This window comes from Canis lupus, chromosome 10 (assembly GCF_003254725.2).
Source record: "Canis lupus dingo isolate Sandy chromosome 10, ASM325472v2, whole genome shotgun sequence".
NCBI classification, from domain to species: Eukaryota; Metazoa; Chordata; class Mammalia; order Carnivora; family Canidae; genus Canis; species Canis lupus.
Genome location: NC_064252.1, coordinates 8,548,805 through 8,563,506, shown reverse-complemented (window position 1 = coordinate 8,563,506; position 14,702 = coordinate 8,548,805). Strand labels below are relative to the sequence as shown.

General features: G+C 44.0%; 1 long non-coding RNA gene across 1 annotated transcript; it reads right to left on the bottom strand.

The window, feature by feature from the left end:
* Positions 1-1,310: 1,310 nt before the first annotated feature.
* On the bottom strand, positions 1,311-14,100 carry LOC112677812 (uncharacterized). The gene is made up of 3 exons (XR_003147203.3): positions 13,701-14,100; positions 10,323-10,512; positions 1,311-1,821 (listed from the first exon to the last, which is right to left on the bottom strand). It is a non-coding gene; the product is annotated as an uncharacterized LOC112677812 (long non-coding RNA).
* Positions 14,101-14,702: the final 602 nt, after the last annotated feature.

Sequence of the window (14,702 nt, the reverse complement as noted above, 5' to 3'; positions counted from 1 at the left end):
CTGGGTGGCTCAGCGGTTGAACATCTGCCTTTGGCTCAGGTCGTGATCCCAGGGTTCTGGGATCGAGTCCCACATCGGGCTCCCTGCAAGGAGCTTACTTCTCCCTCTGCCTGTGTTTCTGCCTCTCTCTGTGTGTGTCTCTCATGAATAAACAAGATTTTGGTAACTATGATTCACCAGTGATATCATCCCATATACGTGTTTAATGGACAGAAGTTCAATTACATGAGCTCTGTAAAAATAATCACATTTTTAAAGGAAATAATATGATCTAAATAGTGCTGGCTCCTGCAGCTATCCCAGTTAATGGGCATATGTGTGGCCCCAAATGAGCAGGAGACAGGGTGTGAATCTCCCATCTCAGTACCAGAGCATAAACATCTCCCCAGTCCGACTGTAACCCTAGCCTTGAAAAATACATGGATTTTAAAAATCCACATACCTCTTATATTTGAGCCAACTACTTTCTTTGGTTCTCAACCAAAGTGATTAGTTCTGACACTGGAGGGAATACTGGCTGAGGAATCATAGGCTAATGATTTTTGAGGTGCTTTCCGGAGGAACTTTCAAGACTGACTTTGGCCATATGTAGTTGTGGCCTCGTGTTGGCTTTAGAACCAAACCTCCTGCAAAGGATGCAACTTCACAATAAAACCAAAAAGTTAAAGTTGCAGCAAGAAGGCTCTAGTAGCCACTTTTTTAGGAAGTTAAGGGGGCTTCCCATGGCATCAAAGATGTTTATGCAGAAACCAGACAATAAATTTTCAAGTACAGTGCACATGGGGCTCAGAAATTCAACGAGAGTGGTGATTTAGACCAAGTCTAATTGGCCTCATATAATCTTGAGGTTCTGGAATTCTGTGATACAAAGACCAGATTCATTCCAAGTCCATGATTTAACTCGTGTCACCTTCTACTAGCCCATCCATCTTTCTTTCTTGAAATTCCTTTTTGATTTTTTTTGAGACCAACAATCTCCGTCAAGAAGCATTTCCCAGGTCATCTCTACTCAGAAGCAGTGGGTGGTGAATCAGGAATGGCAACCATCACTGTTTTATTAATGATAGCTGCATTTGTTCTTACACTTTTTTTTTCTTAGTCCATGGTACTCATTTTACATGGAACTTCCACTTTTTCCTGAGGCTAAATCTTAGGGACTCAAGATCCTGGCTTAGATGGTTTCATTGTATGTGGATGTTTATATGTGTGATATTTATAGGACCAACAGCAAACTCCCAATGGGAGGGGAAAGTTCAGGGTTGGAGTGATCTATTGGTACATAAGAAAACACCCCAGACTTAGTGGCTTAAAACAACAATCATCTTTTTTATTTGCTCACAAACCTACAATTTGGGTGGGAGTCAGCAAGGAGCAACTGCTCCACAAAGCGTAAGCTGGGATAGCTCAAATGCTGGGGATGACTACTGCAAGCTGGAATCATCTGAAGGCTCCTTCATGTACACAACTGGTGAGTGGTATCGTCTGACAGGTGGGACCACAGCCGGGTTGTCAGCTACAACACCCACATGCGGCTCTCTGTGGCTCCTTGGCTTCTTCAAAGCACAGTGGCAGGTTCCAAGAACAGTGTTTCAAGAGAATCAGGGAGATACCGGATTCCCTGTAGAAGTCACACCGTGTCACTTCTATCATGGTCACAGGCCCTCTCATGTTGGAAAGGAGTGGACACACACTGTACCTCTCTGTCGGAGGAGTGTCAACCTCAGGTCATAAGAAGCGAAGCTGTCATGGGCGGCCTCACTGCAGCCATCTTGGAAAGTACAACCAGCCATGAAGTGGACAATTCATTTAAAAACAAGAAGACTAAAAATAAATAAATAAATAAATAAATAAATAAATAAATAACAAGAAGACTCAAAACCTGCTTAGTTTGATTTTCCCCATTGTCTAGTATATTAGAAAAAAATTCATATGCTTCATCTCTTCCCGCTGACGTGACCCTTGAATGTATAGTTTCAAAAATCTGTGGGGTTGTTTTTTTTTTTTTTTTTTTTGAGATGACAAGTCCGCTTTATTAAATAGATGCAAGGAAGGCAAATAGGTACCTGAATTTAAGGAAAGGTATGCGCAGACATAAATTTGATGGATAGTTCGCTGCGTCTACATTAAATGATAACATTGTCAACACCAGTCTTGTAAAAAAATACCTCTTCTCTCCCACGAGTGGAGACAGTCGGGCATATGCTGATGCTCTGTGCTCATCCTCAGTAGAGCAAATGTGCCACCATCTTTCATGTCAATCAGTACAGGGAATTCCAGAAAGGAAGATCCTGACCCAGTTTGTTCCCACCTCTTCTTGTCCCCTAAAGACCTGTTCCTTAGCCTTCTACCCCTGGGACCAGCATTTCTAGTCATTGCATTGCTTTCACTGCTGTATCCTAAGCTCCCCAGCCAACGGAATGAGAAAACCAAACCAAGAACATAACATCTATTTACAACATCAAAACATTGTGTTGAATCCCATCATAGTTTTGAACAATGACTGTAAGGTTGGTTGCAGTGACTGTAAGGAGGGAAAACAGGAGGGAAGGGGAGAACAAAGGGAAGTGGGAGAGCACCCCAGGTATTTTGACAGTGAATACTCCGGATATGAACACACTGCACCTGTTCATTCTCGGTGTTTCTTTGCATAAAAGTCATGAGTGTGGTGAATTTCATGACATGAGTATGATTCTGCAGCATCACAAATGTCAATAAAACTAACATATGATATGTTCATATAACTTTTTCTCTGAAAACTATCCTGGATTCTTTAAGACTGTAGAAACCAACAACTTTTTTTTTTTTTTTTTATAAGCAAGAAGTATATCATTCTGATTGCTTCTTCAAAAACTAGAGAAATAAGCCAAATAAAACCATTAGGGCTGGAAGAGCATATCTAATATAGAAATCAGGGTAGTAGGCTCTTCTAGAACTGCTTCTCTGTCTCTCTCTCTCCTCCTTTCCTCAAGAGGATAAAATACTTATTGATGTCTCTGTACTCCCTATGCCCACCTTTTGGCCACCTTTGCTGAGTTTCTGTCATGGCAGATCCTCTGTGGCCTGTTCAGTGGGCGTGACAATGGGGTAGAGGAGGCCAGTTCATCCCGTCTATACCTGAGTTCAATCAACTCACTGCATGAATCACCCAGGTCAAGAAATATTGACTTAAAATTCCCTAATAATGCAATGTAAATCATTCCAAATTTCTAAGAGGGCCTGCGCTCCCTTTCAGGGTTCAAAGGTTCAAGGGAGGTTTGTGGATGATAAGAGAGTGTTAAGTTTCCGCTTAGAAATGTTTGGGAAGTTAGACTCTTTCTTCAGGCTCAGACTGAGGCTCAGGAATATGCATAAATTTAGGATAAAAAGAGAGGGAGTTTCCCTCAGGATAGGGTCATGGCTCAAAATCCCAGTGGTCAGCTGGAGTCAGACCAAACACACATCTTGGGAAATAGGGACATTAATCTGTCTGGCTTGCGGGTGTGAGATGATTCTTTGGAGGCCGAGGGACAATGAGGTAACCAGGAACCAGGAGGAATGAAGGGGGATTTGTGAACAGAGGGAAAATCGATAAAATGAGTAAGAATTATGGGTTTCTGCCTACTGAGAATAAACAAGGGGTTTCTGGCGAGATGGATTCAGGCATGGACAAACCTGAAAGATCAGGTGACATGTAGGGCCAGATAGGGAAGGCTGCACTTACCTTTGTTATAATATAAGGATTTGTTTTATAAGGTGCGAGGTCTGATACTGGGGAGTTGATGGAATTCTCAACAAGACATTCCAACGTGGGCTGTATCTGTCTAGCGGGAGTTGCTATCAGGACCAGCAAGTATCGCCTCCGCCCCCCCAATAAATATAACCCAGGGTGGTCTCTGGGCACCCGCCCCCTTCTCCCTCCTGAGAGTTGGGGGCTTCTGATTGATAGCTGGCAGGCCTCCCAGCCAAGAGTCATGTGTCCCTGCCACCCTGGCAAATTTACAAGTGAGCTGTGGCAAATTTACAAATTTACAAGAGTGCTGCAGAGCAGGGAAAACACTGGCCTAGTGGGGTGGCTGAAAGTTCTCCTGTTTCTTCACTAGAGAGGGAGCATGTCTTTTCTCTTTAAGAGTGTTCCCTTATTTTTCAGTTCTGCTCAGATATTCAAAGCAGCCCCCCCCCCCCCCCCCCCCCCCCCGTTCCCCACTCTGGTCAAAGCTGGCCGGTTTTAGCAAAAACTCATTTTTCAAAATAAAATTGTGGTACAAATTCAGAAAATGAGCTTCTTTGACAGTTGTTTCTCATTAAAATTCTTACCTGAAGGATTCAAAACATGATTTCACAGCACACAACCCTCCTTCTTCCGCCCCCCTCACCACACCGCCCAAGGATTGTGGAGGCTCAAAATCCATTAAAGGCTCAGATGCCTGACATCATTTTACATAAAGACAAATACCCTGTGTTTTTCACAAGCACTGAAAGTGAGAGGCTGGCCTGTGTAAGAAGGTAGAGATTAGGCTCCTTAAATAAAGAAAAGACTGCACGTGCATTAGAGAAGAGGGGATCCTGCTACAGCTTGTCTCTGGGAATCTGGCTGTTAGGCAGATTCAAGCAATTATTTAAAAAAGCATGAAGAGTTTAGACATAAATGAGGGTTTCCATATCTAAATCACGGGCTGTGACCCTGCTCCCAAAGATAAGGCAGTCTGGATGCCAAGAGGGCATTACATTTTGTGGCAAAATAAAAGTTCCACGCCCACCAGCATTCACGGTGGAGCCTACGATTGACATCTCCGACGTTAAGTTGATGGCTGAAGCCTGTTTGGGTTTCCTGGTGACTGCGCCACTATACGTTCCCCTCACTCATGCTGAGTTCTATGCCCTGATTCCTAGAAGAGTTGTGCTGGGATTCCTGGGACAGCACTGTTAGGAAAGGCTCCAGTGGGAACACTATAGCAAGTGTCAGATGGCCAAGTGTCCTAAGTGGTCGGGGCAAGAAGATGAAAGAAAGGATGGGGAGACAGGTACGGTGCCCAGACCAGCCTGGCTCATCTCAATGAGATGGTGGATAATTTAGAATTTTTCTGCTAGTGTTTCAGCAGAATCTCTTTGGATAGTTTTAGCCATTTTTTTTCTAGCTCGTATGGATGCTTTTGGGTCAAAATTGGTCAATCTATGTAACTTGAGGGCTAACAAAGCAGTAGCCCCTGCCAAAGTCAATATGCCTATTCTAAGGGTTTGCTTATCGGTCACTTTCTTTCTCCTGTACCTGATAAAAATTCCACATAGCTTACATAGTTCTGGTGGAAGAAGCTTGAGAGACATTGCTAATAGATTGCCCCTAGCCTGGGACACCTGGGTGGCTCAGTGGTTGAGGGTCTGCCTTCAGCTCAGGGTGTGATCCTGGGGTCCTAGGATCGAGTCCCACATTGGGTCCCCACGGGGAACTTGCTTCTTCCTCTGCCTGTGTCTCTGCCTCTCTTTGTGTGTCTCTCATGAATAAATAAAATCTTAAAAAAATGGAAAAAAAAAAAAAAAGATTGCCCCTAGACTGGACTGCAAGGAGAGAAGTATATTCATTTCTACAACACACCTTTTCTATCTTCAAAGTCTTGTGGAAATTGGTGATTTGATTTTGGTTTTGAACACTTATTCTATCTCCAAACATTTCCACAAATAAGTTGAAACTATGATTCAATATAAAGCTTATCAATGACTTACCTACGGTGTAGAAATAGGATCAGTTCTTGAAACCTTGGGATGACTTACATGCTCGTTCATAAGATGAGAGGGAAGTAAGTTAAACTGTTAGAACCCAAATTTTTTATTCACTCCAGACTTTATGAAGTCCCAGAACCAAGAGGCCTGGGTGGCTTGGCAGTTTGGTGCCTGCCTTTGGCCCAGGGCATGATCCTGGAGATCTGGGATCAAGTCTCACATTGGGCTCCCTGCATGGAGCCGGCTTCTCCCTCTGCCTGTGTCTCTGCCTCTCTCTCTGTATCTCTCATGAATAAATAAATAAAATATTTTTTAAAAGGTCTCAGAACCTCACTTTTTAATTTACTTTTCATCTTAAGTCAATGGTGGTATTTCCAGAAAGTCCCACAAATTCTGGGGTCTCCCAACTAGGAATTCCTCTGTAGAATGCAATATATTTGAAAAATAGGTAAAATCTCATTGGTAGATGGGTATCAGTTGGCTGGACGTATGAGAGCTCAAAAGTACAAGCTCGTCCTTCGTCCTTTGGTAAGATGATGGTAACCTGAGTAAGTCCTCCACCCTGGTTTAAATTCTCATTTGGGTGGTGGTGGATGTCATGAGCTAGAGCTCTTTGCTGGAAACACCTGCTAATAAGCTTCAGGACACTCGCTTCAGCCCTATCACAACTATCAGCAACACAGAACTTGAATGTGAGTAGATGCTGCCACTGTGGGGGGTGGGGGGGAGGGGTGGTTTTAAAAAGTCCTTTGAGTTCTCTCATGCAGCCTCAGTTTAGAAAGTATTCTTTCAAGGGGGATACTTGTCTCCTACAAAAGGGAATGAAGTAACAAATGGCCAATTTTCTATGTCTGTATTGGTCATGACTTTAGGAAATAAAGGAACTTTTCATAGTAATTGGAGGATCCAATTATAGTAATTGGCCAATTTTCATTTTAACGTCTTCACTTGCAAAGGGAAAAGCGTTTATTTTCTTGCTCAGAGGTGACTGTAAGCAATAAATCTAGGTTTGTATAGTTGTTTTCCAAGTGATGTTTAAAAATTACATGACTTGACTCGAGTTAGATTTAAGGTCTCCCATATTTAAAGAGTTTCTCTCTTGACATCAGTGTCTTCAACCTCTCTTCCCCAGTGAGATGCTGTTGCTTTGCTCATCTCTTTCACACCATCTGAATGCGACTGGTGACTTAGAGGTGACAAGATCACTTCGTATGTGGCTTCTGTTTTTGTGGGTTGATTGTCTAGTGCTTAAGTGTATTTTAGCTTTTGTTTGGGACAACCACTCTTGCTTCAGCTAATACCACCAATCCCTCTACTAGTAAGTCAACAAATATTTATCGAGAACTTGATGTCGTAACAATAGCAAACATGACCAAATGTTGACTGTATTCTGGGCACTGTTCTAAGAGCTCTACACCTGTCTTTGCATTCAATCTTCACTACATCCCTGTGACACAATTTTACGATCCATTAACAAGTGAAGAAAGAGAAAACCGCAAAAGGTGAAGTAACTTGTTTCAGCAGCTGGCTAATGAGTGTTGAAGAAAGGATTTTAATCCAGGCAGTCTGACTTGAGAGCCTCAACATGCAATCCCTAGCCCAGGCTACCTGCAGCTCCAGACAGGTAATCATGGAAGATAGGGAGGAAAATACAGCTTCGTGATCCCTGGCCTTTGCACTCCTCCTCACTATCCACTTCCATCGATGTCCGATTCATCAGATTCCTGAGGGTACCACGCTCACTCCGCCACCTTTGCTGGTGCTCTTCCCCTGCTAAGCGCCTTTCTCTCCCCATCTGACTGTATTCTCCACGTAGATTACCATCTCCCCAACCTGGTCCTCATAGCCTTCCTCAGCCACTCTAGCTCACCTTTCTAGCTCTTCTTTCTCAGATATTTTTTCTTTTTCTTTTTTCTTTCTTTTTTCTTTTTCTTTTTCTTTTTTTTTAACAGCTGATTCAGTCACATTATTAGCTCCTTGAGAGGAGGGCTTCATTCCTGTTACTTCCTTTATATTCTCTAATTAGCTATAGCAACCAAGCAGCTTCTACAGAGTACTCTCAAATTCACTGAGCACAGCCAGAAGTTTTGTTTTTGTTTGGCTGCCACACCATTACTCATTTCTTCCTCCTTCCCATTCTTTTCCTCCTCCCTCGATATTATAAAAGTTAGATAAAAGTTAGATACACTCATTTATATCTCTGTTGTTTCTTTTTTTTTTTTTTAATGATTTTATTTACTCATGAGAGAGAGAGAAAGACAGAGAGAGGCAGAGACACAGGCAGAGGGAGAAGCAGTCTCCATGCAGGGAGCCTGATGCAGGACTCGATTCTGGATCCCAAAATCATACCCTGAGTCGAAGGCAGACGCCCAACCCCTGAGCCACCCAGGCGTCCCTGTCTCTGTTGTTTCTGATGAGAGATAAGCCATCCTTTGTATAATAATTTGATTTATTTTCTTTCCTCTGGCTGCTTTTAAGATTTTCCTTTGTCTTTGGTTTTCAGCAATTTGACAATGATGTGCTGAAATGTGGTTTTCCTTGTATTTATCTCCTTTAGTGTTTGCAGAGCTTCCTGGATTGTAGATTGAAGATCACTTTTTTGCTTGTTTTGATGCCTTTGAAAAACCAAATTTGGAAAAGTTTTGGCCATTATTTCTTCAAATACTTTTCTTTACCCTGTTCTTTCTCTTTTTTTCTGAGACTCTAACACAGATATTGGGCTGCTTGATATTTTGCTAGCATGCTCTGAAGCTCTGTTCATTTTTAAAAACTGTTTTTTTCTCTTATATGTTAACAATAATCCAATTTAAAATAAAAAATTAATACATTTTTAGATTTTTAGATTTTTTAGATTTTTAGATTTTTAAAATTTTGTTTTTTCTTTTTTGTTCTGTGGATTTAAATAATTTCCATTGATCTGTACTCAGATTCACTGGTCATCTCCAGATGCCAATGTGCTGTTAAGCCCATTTACTGACTTTTTCAGTACACATATTATAGTTTTCAGTTCTAGAATTTTCATTTTTTGTTACTAGTTCTCTGCTGATAATTCCCATTGATTCACTGATTTCTAATGATGTTTTAAAGTCCTTGCCACACAATTCCATCATTTATTTCCACTGACTGTTTTTTTCATGACTAGGAGTCAAATTTTCCCACTTCTTTGCATCCTTCCTTTGAGTACTTAGTAATTTTTAATTGCAAGCGGGACAATTTTGATGATCAGTTATAGGGAGACTAGAATAGGCTGCGTTCCTTTAAAAGGTGTCTATATACTTATTTTAAAGTACATTTGAAAGTAAAGAGAGGGGTGGCTGTGTAGCTCAGTTAATGAAGCATCTGACTCCTGATTTTGGCTTAGGTCATGCATGATCTCAGGGTTGTGGGATGGAGCCCTGCATTGGGCTCCGCAGGGAATCTCAAGGAGAGATCCCTCTGCCCCTCTCCCCGCTTACACTTTCACTCCCTCTCTTTCTCTCTAAAATAAATAAATAAGCATTAAAAAAGAAAAAAAAGGGAAAGGAAAAAAGAAATTATCAACGTATTCATATGGGGCAAATGTAACCATTTTAAAAATCATTACTCATGTAGCACAGTGTCCACCATCATTTTCCAAACTAACTCTCAAGAGCTGATTTCCTTATGGTGCTGGAAACTTAACTAAAAATGGAACTTCCTCCCAGTTACTTGTTTAGAAGAAAAATGAACAAATGAGTTGTACAAGTAAATTCCAGAGAGAAGATTAGAACTTGGATAGTTAGAAAGACACAAAGTTCACGCTAGGCATATAGGTCATATATGCAACAATGAAGGTTCCATATCTTGTTGAAACTATCAAGAAATAGTGTTCTTATTTCATTTTTCTCCATGATCCTGTTGGCAAGCTACAGAAAGGATATAGTATAGCGTCGTGTAGTCTAGTATGTCCACAGATTTCCTCTCATGGGTTTCTTGCCACTTAGTGCATTAAGCTGACATCAATTATCGCTTTATTCCAGGATCTGACCCAAATCTTTTGTTTTCAGGGAGCTGGCCACAGCACTTGAAATAGAGATGGATAGGCGGTGAACCCTGATAGTTAATTCCCGTGTTCCTCCTCCCCCGCTGCAGCACTGCCGTCCTCCTCTCTGACTTGGGTAGACTGTCTGCTATCCTACGAGGGAAAATGCTGAATTTCCAGTTCTGTGAGCAGTGGGTCACCATAGGGACATCTGAAACAGCAGCCCTAGTTTACAGGCAGCTTGCTAATGGAGTCTAATTTTAAAATTCTCCTTTCCCACTATCCCCATTTCATTCCTCCCCTGCTCCTGCCCTGCTCCTACTTTTCCTTCATATTAAGAGCAAACAGAGCCCTTGGTCAAATCCATTAAGTCCTATACAACTTGGAATCTTTTAAGCCTTCAGGCCTCTATGCCTTCTGAGAGGTGAAATAGAAGCACCTAGAACATGAGGTTAGACCAGACATTTGGTTTTCTGTTTAAATGTCGGGATCATGTTTCATGGAAGATGCTTAGTTAAGTAACCAGTACCCTCCTTTCCTCCTCACTAACGGAATGGTACTTGCCAGGTGTTGCTGGCAGTGTGTCTGGTTGCAGGCTTTGGCTCATAATTGTGAAGGTGATGCTCACCTCCTTTGCAGCTAGGAATGGTCATTTCCCCAATTCTGGCCCAGGAGATCATAGGAGATCTGCTGTGGTGAGGTGTTGCGGGAACAGCTTTGCAGTTCTCCTAAAAGGATGGTCACAGTGCCTTTGCCTCTTCCTTCTTCTTTCCTGCATCGAATGTGCATGTACCAGGAGCAGCAGCCACTTTGTAACACTGAGGAAAAGTCAGAAATTAGCAGAGATGCCCCCAAATCTGTGCCAGTACCCTTATGCTTCTTGTAACTTGGAAAAAAATATTTGGTCATTAGGTTTTGTTTGTTTTATTTTTGTTTCTTTGTTTCTTGGAGACTGAATGATTCCTAACTGATAGGTTGGAGGGAGGGATTATTTTCTTTGTTATGCTAATAGGAACAAAACTAATCTTCAAAAGAAGTGAGAAGATCAGTAGAAGAGAATACAAATCGATGTAAGAAGTGACTATTTCAAAATATCTACAGTTTATGGTTGACAGGAGGGGGCTACAGTTTGCCTGTCTGTGTTCTCCTGAAACTCATATGTTGAGACCTATTGCCCAGCATGATGACATTATAAAAGGGACTTTTGGGAGATGATTAGTTGATGAAGGTGGATTGCTCATGAATTAGATTAGGGACCTTATTAAAAAGGCCCTCCACTGCTCCCTTGCCCCATCTACCATGTGATGACACACCAAATAGGCACCATCTATAAGGAAGTGAGCTTTCACCCAACACTGAATCTTCCAGTGCCTTGATCTTGAACTTTCCAGCCTCCAGAATGGTGAGAAATAAATATTTGTTGTTTATAAGCCTGGCTAGTCTACGGTATTTTACAAAGCATCCCCACAGGACTAAGGCAGAGGATATTTTTTTAAAGCTATGATACTGTATTTTAGATTTTTCTGCTTTGGGCCAATTATTTTTCCAGAACATTTTATTCAATCATTAATTCCTCCATGCATTCAAAAAACAGGTATTGCCTCACAGCTATTCGGCTTGTACTACGATAGGTATTAAGGATGCAACAACGAAATGAACCAAAATCCTCTTTTGTTCTCATGAAGCTCAATCTGGTAGGAGAGACACACAAGCAAAGAGGCATGACTGGTGGGGAGGGAAGAAAAGGCATAGCAACCCCAGAGAGCTGCATGGACAAAGGCTCAGAGATGAGCTGGCATATGGTGTGTTTAGAGATGAGCGAAATGTTTAGCAGAGACCTGCAAGGACCGAGGGGCTGGAAATGGAGTTGAAATACAGAGCAGGGCTACGTGAAGTACCCTTGATTGGCAAGCTTATAATCTGGTGTGGCCCATAGGCAACAAGCTGTAAGTAATGTAAACTTTTGTCATATTTTAAAGCTCTTGGGTTGACATGAACACATTTCCTTTGTAGGCAAACTGATGTCGTTTAGGGAACTAACAAAAATTGGAGAGAAGCTCATGAAAGGGAGAACATTTCCACCATTACAGAAAGGTCTCTTGGACAATGTGGACAATGCTGTTTTAGATAATTTTGAACGACCTGAATGAGTACTAAGGGAAATGTAAATTAAAAGACATTCCAGGGATCCCTGGGTGGCGCAGCGGTTTGGCGCCTGCCTTTGGCCCAGGGCGTGATCCTGGAGACCCGGGATCGAGTCCCACGTCGGCTCCCGGTGCATGGAGCCTGCTTCTCCCTCTGCCTATGTCCCTGCCTCTCTCTCTCTCTCTCTCTCTCTCTGTATGACTATCATAAATAAATTAAAAAAAAAAAAGACATTCCATTTCATGTCTAAGAGATTGTTGGGTGGGGACACGGAAAAGCCTGATAATACCAAGTTTTGTTGAAGGTGTGTGAAATAGGTGTCTGATACACCTACACGAGCACAGACCATTATAACCAGTTTGAAAGACAATTCGGCAAATCTACTAAAGGTGAAGATCTATAACCCCACAACCCAGCAATTTTGTTTCTAGGGACAAAAGTAAGAGAGACTCTCTCATGAGCAAAGAAGGAGATCATGAGTTCAAGGAACATCTCTACATCGCTTTTTAATAGAAAACAAGGTTCTCTGCATGTCCATATGGGAAGATGAATAAATAAATTCTGATCTATCCATTTAATGGAATACTGTATAGCAGTTAAAATAAAGACTGATATATCTCAAAATGGCTGTATCTCAAAAAAATTTTTAAGATTTTATTATTATTTATTTATTCATGAGAGACACACACAGAGAGAGGGAGAGAGACAGAAAGAGAGAGAGAGAGGCAGAGACACAGGCAGAGGGAGAAGCAGGCTCCATGCAGGGAGCGTGACATGGGACTCATCCCTGGTCTCCAGGATGACGCCCTGGGCCGAAGGCGGTGCTAAACCGCTGAGCCACCCGGGTTGCCCCAAATTTATCGTTGAATGAAAAAAATTGATCTTGTGAACACTAGTAGGAGGCTATATTATGTTCGTTAAAGCTCCAGCAGAGGGTTCTTCTGCTCTTAGGTGCAGACTGTCTCCACACTGCTATCATTTTTTGTAAAAAGCTAATCTGGTTATGTTACCCTTTGCACTTTCTTTAAGTGGGATAAAAGCCCAGGAACTGGAAGGAGAAAGAAGAAGGAGAAGGAGAAGGAGAAGGAGAAGGAGGAGAAGGAGAAGGAGGAGGAGGAGAAAGAAAGAAAGAAAGAAAGAAAGAAAGAAAGAAAGAAAGAAAGAAAGAAAGAAAGAAAGAAAAGAAAAGAAAAGAAAAAGAAGAAGAAAAAGTAGTTACCATTTTCTAGATTTGAACAATCTGTGTCTATCATAGCCTTGTCCTCTCAGCTCAGCACTTACATGTAGTCTGAAGGTGGGTCAGAAAGGCAATAAAGACAATGCACAGCCAGAGAATGTTACCTATTGAGGAGGGTGGGCATGGTTGGCTTGGGAAACAAAATGAATGTGAGGTACTTAATGAGGTTTTAGAGCTTCTGTGTTTTCACTTAGTTGTGTAGGACCTGGGTTTAGCTTTGGAGATCTAACCCCAACTTGTTTTTTTTTTTTTTTCAAAGGATCTGAAATTATTGTGCGAGTCCCTGCCCCCCTCCTGCCTTTCTCCCTTCCTTTTTTCTCTTCTTTATATTGACGTTTTAAGTGTCTCTGATGGTGTTTGGAAAGCTTCACGCAAAAAGCTGGTTCAGTTGAATGCAACCTAATTGAATGCACAGCTGTTTATTTGCCAGGCCCCGTGCTAGGATCTGAGCCATGGAACTGAGTAACACACCCCTTGCTCTCAAAAAATCTCATAAATAAATATAAACTCGTCATTATATCCCTGCAAGATCAATGCCAAGATAAACGACTTAAGCTTCCTTAACCATTCTATGCAAAACGGCCTTTATAAAGTCGGGGAGAATAATAGCCGTCCGGGACTCACGGTAGGCGACCACCCAGGTGGTGCCCGAGGTTGGACGCGGCCCTCCTCCCCCAGCCCCGCCGTCAGGGCGGCTCAGAACGAATTGGCTTTTCAGGAACGCCGAGAGCAAAGGAAAAGCCGGCCAAATCTTCCAGGCAGAAGGAGTTCCGATCCGAGGATTAGAGCCTGTCAATGAGGGGTGTCCGACCTGGAGGAAGGAAGGAGGAAGGAAATATGGCTTAAGCTCCAGGGGAGACTCATTTGCTGGAGCAGAGGGTCAGGCACCAGGAACACGCGTCCACCGCAAGCTTCCCGCGGCCCCGAGGGGGGCACCCCCGGCTGCCAGGCCGCCTTGGAAGTCGGGGCGGCCGCCGGGAGACGGATGCCCGCGGGGGACGGGCCGCGGGGGGCCCGCCCGGTTCCCACGATCGCGGCGCGAGGGGCCGACGCCGGGCGCGGGCTGGGGCCGAGCGCTGAACGCGGTGAGGGAGAGGTGCGGGGGGGAGGGCGGGGGCGAGGGCGAGGGGCAGGGGTGCACGCGTGACGGGGCGGGGAGTGTGGGCGGATGTGTGTGGGCGGGGGAGGGAGAAGGCGGGGCCCAGTGTGCGGGGGAGCCGGGGAGGAGTGTGCGGAGGGAGGAGGCAGGGCTGGGTATGAGGGGCGGGGAGGGGGGGAGACTGTGGGGGGCGGGGCGGGGAAGATTGTGCGGGAGGGGCGCGGTGGAGTGGGAGGGGCGGGGCGAGCGCGTGCGGGAGGGGGCGGGGCTGAGTGCGGGGAGGGGTGGGATGAGCTCGTGGAGGGGGCGGGGCTGAGTGCGGAGGAGGGTGGGGCTGAGTCTGCAGGGGAGGGGCGGGGCGAGCGCGTGCGGGAAGGGGCGGGGCGAGCGCGTGCGGGAGGGGGCGGGGCTGAGTGCGGCGGAAGGGGGAAGAGGCGGGAGCGAGCATGTGGAGGGGGCGGGGCTGAGTGCGGGGGAGGGGTGGGGATGAGCTCGTGGAGGGGGCGGGGCGAGCGCGTGCGGGAGGG